The sequence below is a fragment of the Camelus dromedarius genome, chromosome 30 (assembly GCF_036321535.1).
Source record: "Camelus dromedarius isolate mCamDro1 chromosome 30, mCamDro1.pat, whole genome shotgun sequence".
Classification (NCBI taxonomy): Eukaryota; Metazoa; Chordata; class Mammalia; order Artiodactyla; family Camelidae; genus Camelus; species Camelus dromedarius.
In genome coordinates, this window is record NC_087465.1 from 23,295,665 (window position 1) to 23,309,977 (window position 14,313).

Genomic DNA, 14,313 nt, shown 5'->3' on the forward strand with positions numbered 1-14,313 from the left:
CCTTTTGTCAGACTCATCAAGAAAAAAATAGAGAGAGCCCAAATTAATAAAATCAGAAATAAAAAAGGAGAAGTTACAACTGGCACTACAGAAATACAAAGGACCATAAGTGGCTACTGTAAGCAAATATATGTTAATCAAATGGACAACCAAGAAAAAATGGACAACTTCCTAGAAACGTACAATTTCCAAGACTGAATCAGGAAGAAATATAAATTATTAACAGACCAATTACCAGCATTGAAATTGAATTAGTGATTAAAAAACTCCCAAAAAATGAAAGTCCAGGACCAGATGGCTTCACAGGGGAATTCTACCAAACATTTAAAGAAGAGTTAACTATACTTCTGAAACAATTCCAAAAAACTGCAGAAGAATGAACACTTCCAAACTCATTCTATGAGGCCACCATCACCCTGATACCAAAGCCAGACAAAGGTATTAAAAGAAAAGAAAAGAAAGAAAAAAGAAAAGACAGTTGCAGATCAATATCACTTATGAATATAGATGCAAAAATCCTCAACAAAATACTAGCAAATTGACTCCAATACATTAAAAAGATCACACACCACGATCAAGTGGGATTTATCCCAGCAATGCAAGAATTTTTCAATATCTACAAATTAATCAATATTTTATACCACATTAACAAACTGAAGAATAAAAATCATATGATCATCTCAATAGATGTAGAAAAAGCTTTTGATAAAGTTCAACATCCATTTATGATAAAAAAAAATCTTGAGAAAGTGGGCATAGAAGGAATATAACTCAACACAATAAAAGCCATATATGACAAACCCACAGCTAACAATATTCTCAGTGGTGAGAAACTGAAAGCATTTCCTCTAAGATCAAGAGCAAGACAAGTATGCCCACTCTCACCATTATCATTCAGTAGTTTTGGAAGTCCTAGCCACAGCAGTCAGAGAAGAAAAAAATAAATAAATAAAAGGAATCCAAATCAGAAAAGAAGAAATAAAACTGTCACTGTTTGCAGATGACATGATACTATACATAAAAATCCTAAAAAGTCTCCCATGAAACTACTTGAGCTCATGAATGAATTACAAGTTGCAGGACACAAAAGTGATACACAGAAATCAGCTGCCTTGCCATACACGAAAAACAAAGCTTCCTACCTAATTTATCTTAGAAAATATACAAGCAAAATCAAATCTGAAATTTGAGTAACAGATTCAATATCTAGAAAATGAATTTGTTATAAAATCCTAATTGAGGCTTCTGTAGTTCCGCAACATTTGGACCATGGCAACTTGGCAGGTGATGAGAACACCCCACCTTCATAGCACTGCCAGCAAGCAACACTGGCTTACAGCAGCCTGTGTAGACATATTGTATGAGACTGAATTCTGCACATGAAAGACGATTTAGAACTGGGTTGGACTATGTAAGATGTAGATAAAGCCTAGAATTGAATATGTAACATGAAAACTTGGTGTGTAGAAGTGAAATAAAATATGGGTGATGATACAATTATAGTAAGAAAAATAATTATTATTGTAAGGTGTGCTTATAGCTTCCTTTAACCTTTCATCTCTTTCTCTTTGATAATGTCAACCCCATTATATAAATACATTTGAGTCTTGTCATTGAATCTACCAAAAAGCAGTGCATTTCCCTGCTTACATATTGCACTAGAATTCCACTTCAGTGACACCTTGAACTGAGGATTCTTATGGAAAACTGAAAATGGGCCTCAAATGTTGGGTTGAACCCTAAGAGCAAAAATTATACATATATCTATTTAAATATGACCATTGAAAATAAGACATATCTTCAAGAAAGGCATCTTGCCATTCAGATATTAAAACACTGGTTCTCAAGAATATTTTTCATAACTTACCCACATCAAAAATGTTCATTTAAATCCATATAAACATGGACTTTAGTTGCCTTGCAAAGGGTTCCAGTTAAATCTTCAGAAAAGGAAAGAGTAATCTAACAGAGCTGGGCAACTTTCATGTATTTTAGGGCCTTACCTGCAAGGCCTTTCTTTGGGCATATCATCAGATCTTTGCTAGCTGAAAAATCATTTTATTTGAGGGCTTAAAATGTAAGCCAGTGCTATTTTTCAGTTGATTTATAAGGTGCCTGCGCACTAAGAGCTGAAATTACCTGCCCATGTTTACTCCATTTTCAGTCAGGAAAGCTCAGGTTAGTCAGTTGCTCAGTCATTCTCACTGCAGTGAAGTAGCTCAAAATTTGTTTTCTATTTTTATTTTGACTCTCTTGTCAGTGTTCTTTATTTTACCCTTTACATTCTGCCAGGGTCAAAGTCTAGACTTACCTTAGACAATGTAACTGAAAATGTTGCTTTACACACATCTCCTAAATATAGTTACTTTCTGTTGTTATGAAGTAGAAGAGACAGGTGAGTGGGAGTTTGTTTCTTCATTATCTGCACTTTAAAAGGCTTACATCAAAAATCCTGTTCTGATAAAAAAGAATAATGTCTTGGCACATGTGAATCATGACTATATCCACAGGTGCTTGTGTATTACTGGATTCAAGTAAAAGTATTAAACTGAGTATGTGAATGGAATAAATATCATAGGGACACCATGAATATGACTTAAAGCAATGCAGGACAGCCCTGCTGCCTGTGCTGGGAGCTACAGCTGATAAAGAGTATGAGGCACTCTTTATAACAAAGCTTTATTTATGCAGCCCTTTATTTATCAATTATTTATACCCTTCTTACTTCTAGAGACCATTTATAATACAGACCTATGGAGGTAAAAACATTAAAATAAGAAAAAAGAAGGAAGGCAGTAAAAAGAAAAATGTCTAACAGGAAAGATTTGTAAAGAGAATAACAAATTCAGAGAGGATCTATTGTGCTAGACGCACTAGGCAAAATGCATGGAATCACACATTCAATTCAGGGTCTTCTGGCAGCCAATGTAAAAAGGAAAACAGATGTTTCTCATACTTTTCATTGTCTATTTATAGGGTGTATGCCTATTCCTTCAGCAAAAACCACTTTCCCAGTATTGGCGGAGAATAGGTTCTTGTCTCCCACAGGAAAGAATTCAAGTGCAAGGTATAGTAAAGTGAAAGTAAGTTTATTTAGGGAGCTACACACTTCATAGACAGAATGCAATCCATCTCACTCAGAAGGGAGAGCGGCTTAAGAGAGACACTCCATAAACAGAATGCAAGCAATCTCAAAAGGTTAGTGGGAAGAGGCCGAGGGGTGTGGGGGTGTTTAGTTTGAAATATAAGTAGATACGTACTTGGTAAACAGAGTGCAGGCCATCTCAGAAGTCAGGAGTGGTACAGGGTTGTTAGTTTCTATGGGCTCAGTAATTTCATATGCTAACAAGTAGGAGGGTTATTCCAACTATGTTGGAGAAGGGGAGGGATTTCCAGGAATTGGGCCCCACTCACTTTTTGACCTTTTATAGTCAGCCTAGGAACTGTCATGGCCCCGTGGGCGCATCATGAGGCTCAAGGCCTACTGGAAGTCAAATCTTTCACCATCTTGGTTCTAACCAGTTCATCCTGTCCTCAATGGCTGTGTCATTCCTTCAGTGCTTGTGCCCTGCCCCCCTTCCCTCCTGTCTCACTAGGACTCACTTTTAAGAGGAATTTGTTCCAGAATATTCATAGAAAAAACACTGAACATAAGTGACAGACTTTTAAAAGCAGTATTATAAGATATTTAGACAATTTTTATATATATGATTATCATGTAAAACAAAAAAAACAAAGAAAAAACTGAAATAACAGTAACTGTTGAAACTGAACAAAAAGCATGTTTCAGGCATTCATTATGCAGCGATAAATATTAGGACGATACTTTAGTTTCATTAACAGTGCTACTTTTAAGGTATGAATGATATTAAGATGTGATATAGAAGTATATTAGCAAACCTTAAGAGCTTTAATAATTTTGATATTTTAGTAACTCTATTTGATATTTAGAATCTGAAAAAGAGCATATAAATTATGACGTGATGTTTATACATAATTGCAATGTACATATATGTATACACACATACACACACATGCATATAATCTTTCTAGGCATTTTGGCATCTCAATCACCATGGTTATAAGGAACTAAATTGAAATCCTGTAAAATTAGTAGACAGAAAACAGTGAAAGTATGCTCAGAGATTAACTGTTTAGAGAAAAAGTATCTTTCAATTTCAACCAAATTATATGCCTATACAAAAGAAAATGAATTCATATAAATTACAAATATCAAATGACAATTGGCACTGTCACATCATATATCAGATGATGCTGAGTAGATAGGACTCTTTAAGTGTTGCCAGATGTTTCTGATCAGTGTTTATCTTTTTTTATATAGTTCACTGAGAGCTTATATGTTAACATCCAGCTGAAGTAAGTACTCTACCTTTCAAACTCAACAAGCCCAAGGAATGTTTCAGCTGACATGGCACACACTGGAGCTGGAATTACTAATCTTTGGAGAAAAAGGAAGAAATGAGGCAATGCTCAAAAGAAAATTTATACAAAGTAACTTTATTTCTACATTTGAGATAGTTATTACTAATTTTTGCATTAAACTTCTTTTATCTTGGCATCTTCTTGCTTTTCAGTCAAGCTTGGTGATCCTGAACACACACATTCTATGATAAATGTAAGGGATATGAGTCATGGGAAATTTTTCCAAACTGAATTGAGATCGTAAGGAACTGAATCCAGTTTGGGAGAAAATACTAAGTGAAATACAAGAATAGTAGTGAAGGTAGATCTAGGAAAATGAGCCCCTTAGAGAGTCCTCTGTACATAGGGACTACTTCCACCAGTGACCTCCTTATTCATGGAGAAACAATTTTCCACTTTCTTCAGACTACCTTAGCATGTATATGCTTACTATTATCTGTACATTCAACTTAGGGGGAAAAACAAACTCTTCCCTGATTCTTTTCCCTGGTATTATAACCCATGTAGTGATCTATAAGTAGCCTTATTGGTTACCTAACTGTATCCTCATTTGACAGATGATAAAACTGAGACAGAGAAGATAAAGTATTTGTTTCAACTCACAGAGATAAGAAGTGTTTGATCTGAGATCCAAACCTATTTCAGACTGGAAGTTCTTCCTATATGTAAATAGAGTGGAACACAAAACCAGATTTCTCTGCTTTATTAAATTTTTTTTCTAGAAACACATTATACATCTTCATAAAAAAGTATGAAGTTCAGAAAAATTTATTTTTTTCATTTGTTAAAACAGTAACTCTCTGTAGTTACCAAATTTACTGCCAAAGTATAATTTGTGAGGACCTAACAAAAATTTTAAGTGTTTTTTAGAAAAAAAATTCAATATTGATCCAAAAGATATTGTCTTATTATCTTCATTGATCCTCAAATGAGTTAAAAGAACTGAAATATTCAGTATTTTCAGGAAGTTAACTAATAGTTAAGCACTAGTTCTTCCAAATGTGATCTTGACTTCCGTTCATTGACGCATGGAAAGATTCATCCATCTTTGAGTAAAATTTTGCTGATGCAAAATTTGTTCATTGAAGAAAAAAAAAGAATATATTATCAGTACAAAGCTCTAGAAATGGTTATAACACTAATCTGGGATCCCACAATGTCCTCTTGCCTCAATCACCAGGCAGTGAACTCTTTGGAGCAAAGAAAATTCTTAAAAAAGAAGACAAAGTAAGACACATTTTCAGTCACACTTGTTTTGCTTTATTGTTTTGGTTTCTTATAACAGAACAGACTGATGACTTGCCTTGATTAGATTAGGCAAATTAACCTCATTCCCATTTTCCAACTGTGAATTTATTTGAAAATTGAGATAAATAGAAGATGAGCTGAATAAGCCAGTTGCTTGAAAACTTCTTTGCATGTTGATTTTATACTGAGTAAAAGGGCCAAGCTCTCTGTTGTGTGTCTTCCCTACTGTGCAAGGTTACTGAAGATATGCAGCAGATTCCAGCTCATTTCCTAGAAGGTGTATGAAACCATACACTTCTCCCCAGACAAGAGCACTTTCCTCTACGAGACTCAATTATTATTTTTGCCTGACACATCACTGAAACTAATAATGAGGAGAGTCATGCAAAAAGATTTTGTCTATGCAGAATCTTAGAGCTTGGAAGAAAATAATTGAGAATTTTCTTGATTTGTAAACTATGTAAAACCAAAATGAGAGTGCTTAACTGAACTGCTTAACTGGAAGAGTGTAGGGGAAAATTAGATAAATGTGTATACAGGAAATAACTAGAAGAGTAACTGGCATGGAGTAGGGACTCAATGAGTCCTTTTTTTCTTCTCAGAAGGAAAGGTCCATTCTGTATTCCCAATACACTTTTAGAATTATCTCATATGTTGTAATCATTTATTTTTTCATCTGCTACATTCTGGGAGCAGGAGACTTGGCATTTCATCTTTGTCTTCCTTTGTCTAACTTGATATTTACACATAATAGGTTCTCAATAATTATTCTTTGAATAAATTAAAGATAAATAAGAGCCTCATAATTAGATGCAGTTTGTCACTCACAAATTATACTGTCAATAAAGTTGGTAAGAAATTAAATAAAAGCTAGGGACAAACATAAAAAAGTATTGCTTTCTGCTCAGACAACATCTCAGAGAGGCAGAATTTAACTTATTTCCTGGTCTACTTCTAGAGTATATCATCCCCACATGCCTAGGCTTTGGACAATGTGTCATGCTGTTTAATGGAAACTGGAATTCACGTTTTTTGTAAATACGATATATGAATGCAAAGGCAAACTCAGTGTAAGATGTATAGTTAGACCTTTCTGCCAGTTAGCAAATTGGTAACATTCAGAATTCCAAAACAGGGCTTTTCATGCTTTATGTATAATTTATTTCTATTCACCATCCAAATACAGTCAGCAAGCATTTTTTTCTATAAAACAGGAGTTAGTGACCCTATTATGTATTTGCATAAATCTGTCATGTATAGATCTTAATGCATTGCTTTTATAAATAAAAGTGTCCTATATTAAAGAATAGACTTGATTTGGGACATGCTGTGCTCTGCTATAGAATTTTGGAAATCCATTACCTGCTCTCAAAAGAGGCAAAAGTAAAAGCCTGGAAACAGCTCATAATTTTGCAACTGGCAAAGGCAGATTATAGCATCTGGCACCCACTTATCATGTAAAGGTTTTAAATTACAATAAGATTCATTTATTAAAGCATCGACTCTCACATGGACATATTAGAATGAGTCTCAAGTAGCAGCCCCTCCAATGGACAGGATTATGTTTACAGACTGTATATACCATTTCATATGCAAAACAAGCTTCCTGTTATTAATACCTCCCTTTTCACCATAGATTACTTCACAACTTGATAAGTAAAACACTTGTATATGTAAATATCACAACATATACAGAGAGAACATGTTGCTTAAGTATAACATATAGGTATAAGAATGTCAGATATATCAGCACTTCAGTTTTTAATTGATGTGTAAAATACTACAGTAGAATAATGGTATTGCTTTTATAAAATGGGTTTAACTCACTGCTGGAAGAGTAAGCTGTGGCAGACATGCAAACCCAAGGGCCCTGAAAAGTGGACAATGCCATCTGTATTGAAAATTCTTAGCAGTCCTTGCCCCTTAATGACTAATAATTCCCTATCAAATTATTTAATAGTTTGAAGATGATGCAACTATCCAAACAGAGGAGAATTTACCAAATTAAAGTAAAGCAAAATAAACTTTAACTTAATGGAAATACAAGTCACCATATTCTGGAACAGATATTTTGTCACAAGACAAGGCAGTGGCTGCAGCTCCCACAGTGAAAGTAACACCTATAGAATACCTTCTATTGATCCTATGATTTTCTGTGTTTTCTGTTTTAGAATATTACCTAACTACCTGAAAAAAAAAATGATTTTAATGGGCAATTTAAAGTATGTCTCAGATACCAAGTTGTGGGGAGACCCAACCCCCCAAAAGTAGTGATATCTACTAGTGGGAGAGTTCTTGAAAGAAATTCTTGAATGTAGAGCATATTAATCTGGGCGCCTGAAATAAGTAATGTGCTGAGAGGCATCAAAAAGTTAAACCAAAGGAGAAAATCACAGACAGGGGACTTGGATGGCATAGCAGCTATATGTAAGCAGAACCCAAGAGAACAAAATAGAGAAGCCACAAGGGAAATCAAAACGGCACTCTACTAAGCACACATAAGCTTTTGGTGTTTTCTGATTGTCATCCTGGGGTTCATCACAGTTTCCTGCAGTTATCTCATGAAATCATTCCTCAGAATAGTAATTACTCATCTACAACTTTGGTAATTCAATAGACACAGTACCATAGCTACCCATGTACATATGTGGAAGTTAAATAATCATGTGTTGACTGAATAAATGGTACTAATTTGGGGGTATAAGAAACTCAACAATTTTGGTACCAGTGGATGAAAATAATTTATGACCTATACAAGCAGACAGCATCTATGACAAAGCTCAGATAGCTCTGGGGGCACATTCACAGTTGTACTGCAATGAGAGAAGGTCTCTTCTAAAGAATGCTTTAAGGAGATGATGTCTCAATAAACACTGTGAACAGAGAGAGCATGCAAAATATATGTCTTCATTCATTCATAATGGAAGTACCTCAACATGACAACACTTACTATACACAACTTTATACTATACAGCAAATACATATAAAAGAAAGACCCTGAAAGAAAGTTGCCATACTTTCTTCTTTAAATTTAAACAATAAAACTAGATATTTAAATAGGACTAATTTTGGCAGATAGCTATCTCCTAGAAATTGAGAAGATTTAGCTGACAAGGCGATTGTACCAAAATAAAACATTTTTGGTGACTTTGAGATTTCTATTTTCACTGAATATAAGCACTGATTTTAAGTAGTCTGTGAAATCTGAAGTATTTTCTTACAGGGTTCTCTGACTCTGATACTCTGAACTGCCAAGGTTGTTTAACTCATTTATTTATTTTCACAATCGCTTTTATAAGATTGATAAAATCACTTGAAAATTTAGTAACAATTTCTACTTCTTTTACCAAAGAAAGAAATGAAAAATGATAAGCTACAGAGCAATTCAGTAATATAACCTTATGGTTAATGCATTTTCTAATAGTCAAAATTTAGGTGAAATAGTGAGAGTTTTAAATATTGTTTTTTCTACTTGAGGTAATCATAAATGCATTTTATGTACTTATTAATATGTGGTCATTTAATGTTCCATAGATTGTGAGAATAAAATTCTGGAGATTTTTAACCAGTTACTAAATGGTCATTATTAATGTCTCTAACAATTATTATTTTTAAATAAGTAATTTGGCTTGCATTTAGTATCTCAGGGATTTCCAAATAATATTTTTAAATAGCACTATTTTAATTGTATTAATCAAATATCACCAATATAAACTAATTCAGTATCACCAAACATTTAACACCAAGTAAGTATATAAAGAATTGATTTATAAAATGTTGACAGAAAGAGAAGAAAGGAGAAGAAAAAATATTTTAAAGGTCTTATTTAAACAGTGTTTTTATGTATTCTCACTCTCCTGTCCTCCTTTTTCTTTCTACCATAAAGATCCATCTTATTGCATGATTTCTTATGTTATATTCTTTCACTGAAGCATGTACATTTCACACATGGCTATAAATCAAAGTTGTTTTGTGATTAAATTGATCTCTTTACTCCTGATTTCTGAAGTCATTCCCGGAGAGTAAAACCATCGGACTCATAGTCTGGAACTGACAGGAGATAGCAGATATTACAACTTGCTCCATTCACAGAAGAGAAAATACAAAACAGATGTATACATATGACTAGTCTTTAGTAACAAAGCATATAAATATGAGAACACAGAATGAGCCCAAGGACTTCTGAAGTGTCATTCAGTAGGTTTTCAAACGCCATACTTCAAAATATGGGTGATTTTTCAGACATCACAGTGAGAATTGTATCTCAAGATGACCTAGAAATATTTCCTAAGATTGTTGATCCTTAAGTCTGTGTTCATGTATGACTTTTCGATAGTCAGTGTCTCATGTCTTCTTGGGTGGCACATGTGGCTTCTTGGAAGCTAGCATTTAAGGGAACAAAGCACCTTCCTTCTCTTCAACTGGTAGGCCTATGCCAATTCCTGCTATGGGCTAATTGTATTAGAGATTATCCATCACTTAGAAACACACACATGCTTAATATCCCTCTATTCCATTTTCTTGGACAATGACAAGAAAAAGACATGCCATGAGCAAATAGACATTTGAAGGAAGGAAAAATAACAAGCAAGAAGGTATTGCACTATATAGGCAGCTGCAAAAGACAAGTCCAACACTTCCTTTCCTCTGACAAGAGAATCCTGAATTCTCTGGAATGTGTCCCCCAGTCCCGTACTCCATGCATCTCATGGTAGGGTAATCTGACTCCCAGCTCTCAGAGGGAATGTGTGACCCAGGGCCTGGTCACTTTGATAGTTCAGTCCTTCACATGTGACCCTATGTGGGCTGAAGAAGAGAAATCTCAAGACCATTCATGAATCTGTAAGAAAGATGCACTGTCATTCCACTAAGTATGCTGAACTGGTAGAATGTAAATGTGAAACTGCTTCTAGACATGCTTTCACCAAAGAGAGCTTGATTGAGAATAAATCTAACACAGAGAAAAGCAGAGCTGGAAGATGGCGGCAAACTGTGTTCCAACACTACCATTTGAGACAGTGATGTGAAGCAGGTTCTGCTTCTGAGCTTTGTGGTTCCACAAGTCAGTAGATACATTCATTTCTTCCCCTACTGCCCCCTTTCTCTTTCTCTCTCCTTCTCCCTCTCACACACATCTTTGATTTCCGTCACAGGCAACTAAAATGGTCCAGGCAAATAAAAAAGCACCTTTCCAGGTGCCTAACTTACTAACAGGAAGTGACTTAGGCTTAAGATACATTTTTAGCCTCAATACAGTTGTTTAAGACACCAGAGGAAACATACATTTATCAGTGCATCAAAGCCATATGTTATTCCACAATCTAAAATGAGCATTTGAGTCTCCCAAAAATACACCACGGGCCATAAGAATTCAAATAAACCATGATGCTTTACATTTAAGGAAACAAATTTTTAGAAAGAGAGAGAGAGAAAAGAAAACTCCTGGAAGAACAAACCAGTTAAAAGTTAATTTACCACTGAATGTCAGCATGTGATTTTGTTAAATAAAAGATCAAAAGCAACAAAAGAGAAAAATCAAAATTCTGCTGTGCTGTATTAGTAGTTTGCTGCTCTGGCTCACTGCCAAAGGTGTTTATTTGCTCTAAGAGAAAATCCATTGCATGATATAAACAGAAACAAAGACTGACTACAAATTACAGAAACATGCATCTAGATGCTGCATATCATCTAATAGTTAAACAGAGACATAAAAGATTGTCCATTGATTTAAATATAATTACTTTGTGATCAAGTCTCTACCAGTCTTATTTATCAAATATTTTCAAGGGGAAATTTCTGGGTAAGAATGGAGGAAAGGGCAAGATGCTTTGTTTTCAGATTATAAAAATAAAATCTGAGGTGAGACTATTGTTCTGCTTACAGGAGACATTCAATAACCCTTTGTATTTGACCTGAGCACAAACCCAGAGTAAACCTCCACAAAAATGCAAAGTAATAAAACAAATGCTGCTAACACAAAAAGTCTTTTTTTTTTTTTTTTTTTTTTGTCCACTTTTCTGAGCCACTTCACCTTTCCACCCTGCCAGTGAACTTCACTCCGTTGGCCAGGCCCTCACACTCTGACTCATCTGTACCTAAAGTTACTCTAATAAAACTAAATAACAGAATCATTAACATTAAGGAAGAAATTTATAAATGATGCTTCCAGAGCCCAAGTTTCCACATGTTACTTCAAGGACTGCTGTGAAAAATAAGAGTGAAACCAATAGGAAGAGGCTCCAGGCTTTCCATTCTGGCTCAAACACACTTGTTCAGCTTTCATATACTAAATTTGGAGATGCTCCACTTAAAATCTTACCGGGGGTAAAAAAAAAAAAAAAAAAAAAAAAAGGAGGGTGGTTCTAAGCTGCTGCTGCTGTTAAAAAAAAAAATTGTAAAACCTCTATACCTAAAAACGAGTTCATGGGATGTGACATAGCATACTACCTTATATGAATTACCATAATTTAAAGGCAGAAAATGTTTTCCTCCAAAGCAATTAATTTTCAGTGGTGAAATGCTGACATTATTGAAATGAGACAGAGTGGGGTTTATCTTTCTCATCCTCCTGCTTTCCTTCATTCCTCTCCTATCTTCCCTCTCATTTTATCCGTCCTTCTTTTCCCTCTCTTTTGCTCTTTTTCTCTCCTTTTTGCTTCTCTTTGTTCTTTTGTCTCTTTCTCTCTGCTTTTTGTTTTCCCCCCCTTTTTTTTTGTTTTCTTCACGAAAAAAATATGACTAATTTTGGCATTCATCACATAGATACATATGTTCTTACTCAACTTACTCTCAAGGTGTATAAGACCCCAGAAAGAAAAAGGGATGCCAAATTTTTTGTTGATAGAGAAATGATTCTTCCTGATTCTTCAGAAAAAAATTATAAAAATTAATAAAAAAATTTTGATATCTGTGTCTTGGACGTTTGTAACTGCTCTTCCCTGTTCCATTCCACTCTCCTTGTCATCAACTGAGTAGGGGACCTAAAATTAAACTTGATGCTGTTACTTTTCTACTTAGAAAGCTTTTCTGGCTTCATAAAAATGCCTCTATTGCTTTCCCGGACTATCAAAGCCCTTGAGCTTGGTCTTTCTCCTTTTCCAACCTCATGTCCTGCCACCAACAACACTTCCCCAGTGCCCTACACTTCCATCAAAGCAAAAGGATCTCAGATCTGTACAAATGCTTTTTTGATATCAATAGCTTTGCCCTGAATGAACCTTCTGTCAGAAAATAAGGCATCCCTTGGTGTCTGTAAGGGACTGTTTCCAGGATCCCCCCAGATACCAAAATCAGAGATGCTCAGTCCCTTATATAAAATGGTGTAGCATTTGCATATAATTTGCACATATCCTCCCATATTTATGGCATCTCTGCATTACTTATAATACCTAATACAGTGAAAATGTTATGTCGATGTATGAAATGTAGATACAATTTAAATGCTATGTAAATAGTTGCTAGCATGTGACAAATTCAAGTCTTGTTTTTTGGAACTTTCTGGAACTTTCTTTTTCTTATTCATGGTTGGATGAATCCTCTGATGTGGAACCTGAAGATATGAATGACCAACTATAATTTGCCCTCCTTTCCCTGTAACTCAAGAGACATGTCTAAGACAATAAATGTAAATTAGAGAAAAAAATCTTAATGTAAAATTTTCAGCCAAATATTTTAGTTAAACAAATTACTGCAGAAAGTTATTTTTTCCATTTTACTGCGGTATAATTGACAGATAAAACTGCAATGTATTTAAGGTGGACAGCGTGGTAATTTGACACATGTGTACACGGTGAAAAGATTCCCTCTGCTGAGCTCATTAGCATATCCATCACTGAGCTCATTGGCATATCCATCACTGAGCTCATTGGCATATCCATCACATCACCTCACCTCACATAGCTACCTTTTTTTTTTTTTTTTTTGGTGAGAAAACTTAAGTTCCACACTCTTAACAAATTTTAATTACACAGCACAGTATTACCAACCACACTCACCCCGTTGTACATTAGATCCCCAGAACCTATTTCTCTTGTAACTGGAAGTTGTCACCCTGTGACCAACATTTCTTCATTTCCTCCACTCTCCAGCTCTTGGCAAACACCAAGCTAGCCTCTGTTTGTGAGTTCAGCTTTTTCAGATTTCACATATGGGTGAGATCACACATCTGTGTTTCTCTGTCTGACTTATTTCACCTGGTCCTCCAAGTTTACCTATGTTGTTGCAAATGGCAGAATTTCATTCTTTTTAAGGCTGAACAGTATGTCACTGTTTGTGTGTATGTGTGTATATTACATTTTTTATCCATTTGTCTGTCAATGTATAGTTAGGTTGTTTGTATATCATAAGCAATGGAATAATGAATATAGGAGTACAGACACCTCTAGATAATGATTTCATTTCCTATAGATATGTTATATGCCATAAGTAGGCTTGCTGGACTGTGTGATAGCTCTTACTTTTAATTTTTTGAGGACCTTTCGTACTGTCATCTCTTACTGGCCATAGTAGTTTACATTCCCACCAACAGTGTAAAATTTTTCCCTTCTATCCACATCATCACTGGCCTTTGCTCTCTCTCACCATTTTGATAACTGATATTCTAACAGGTGATATCTTACTGTG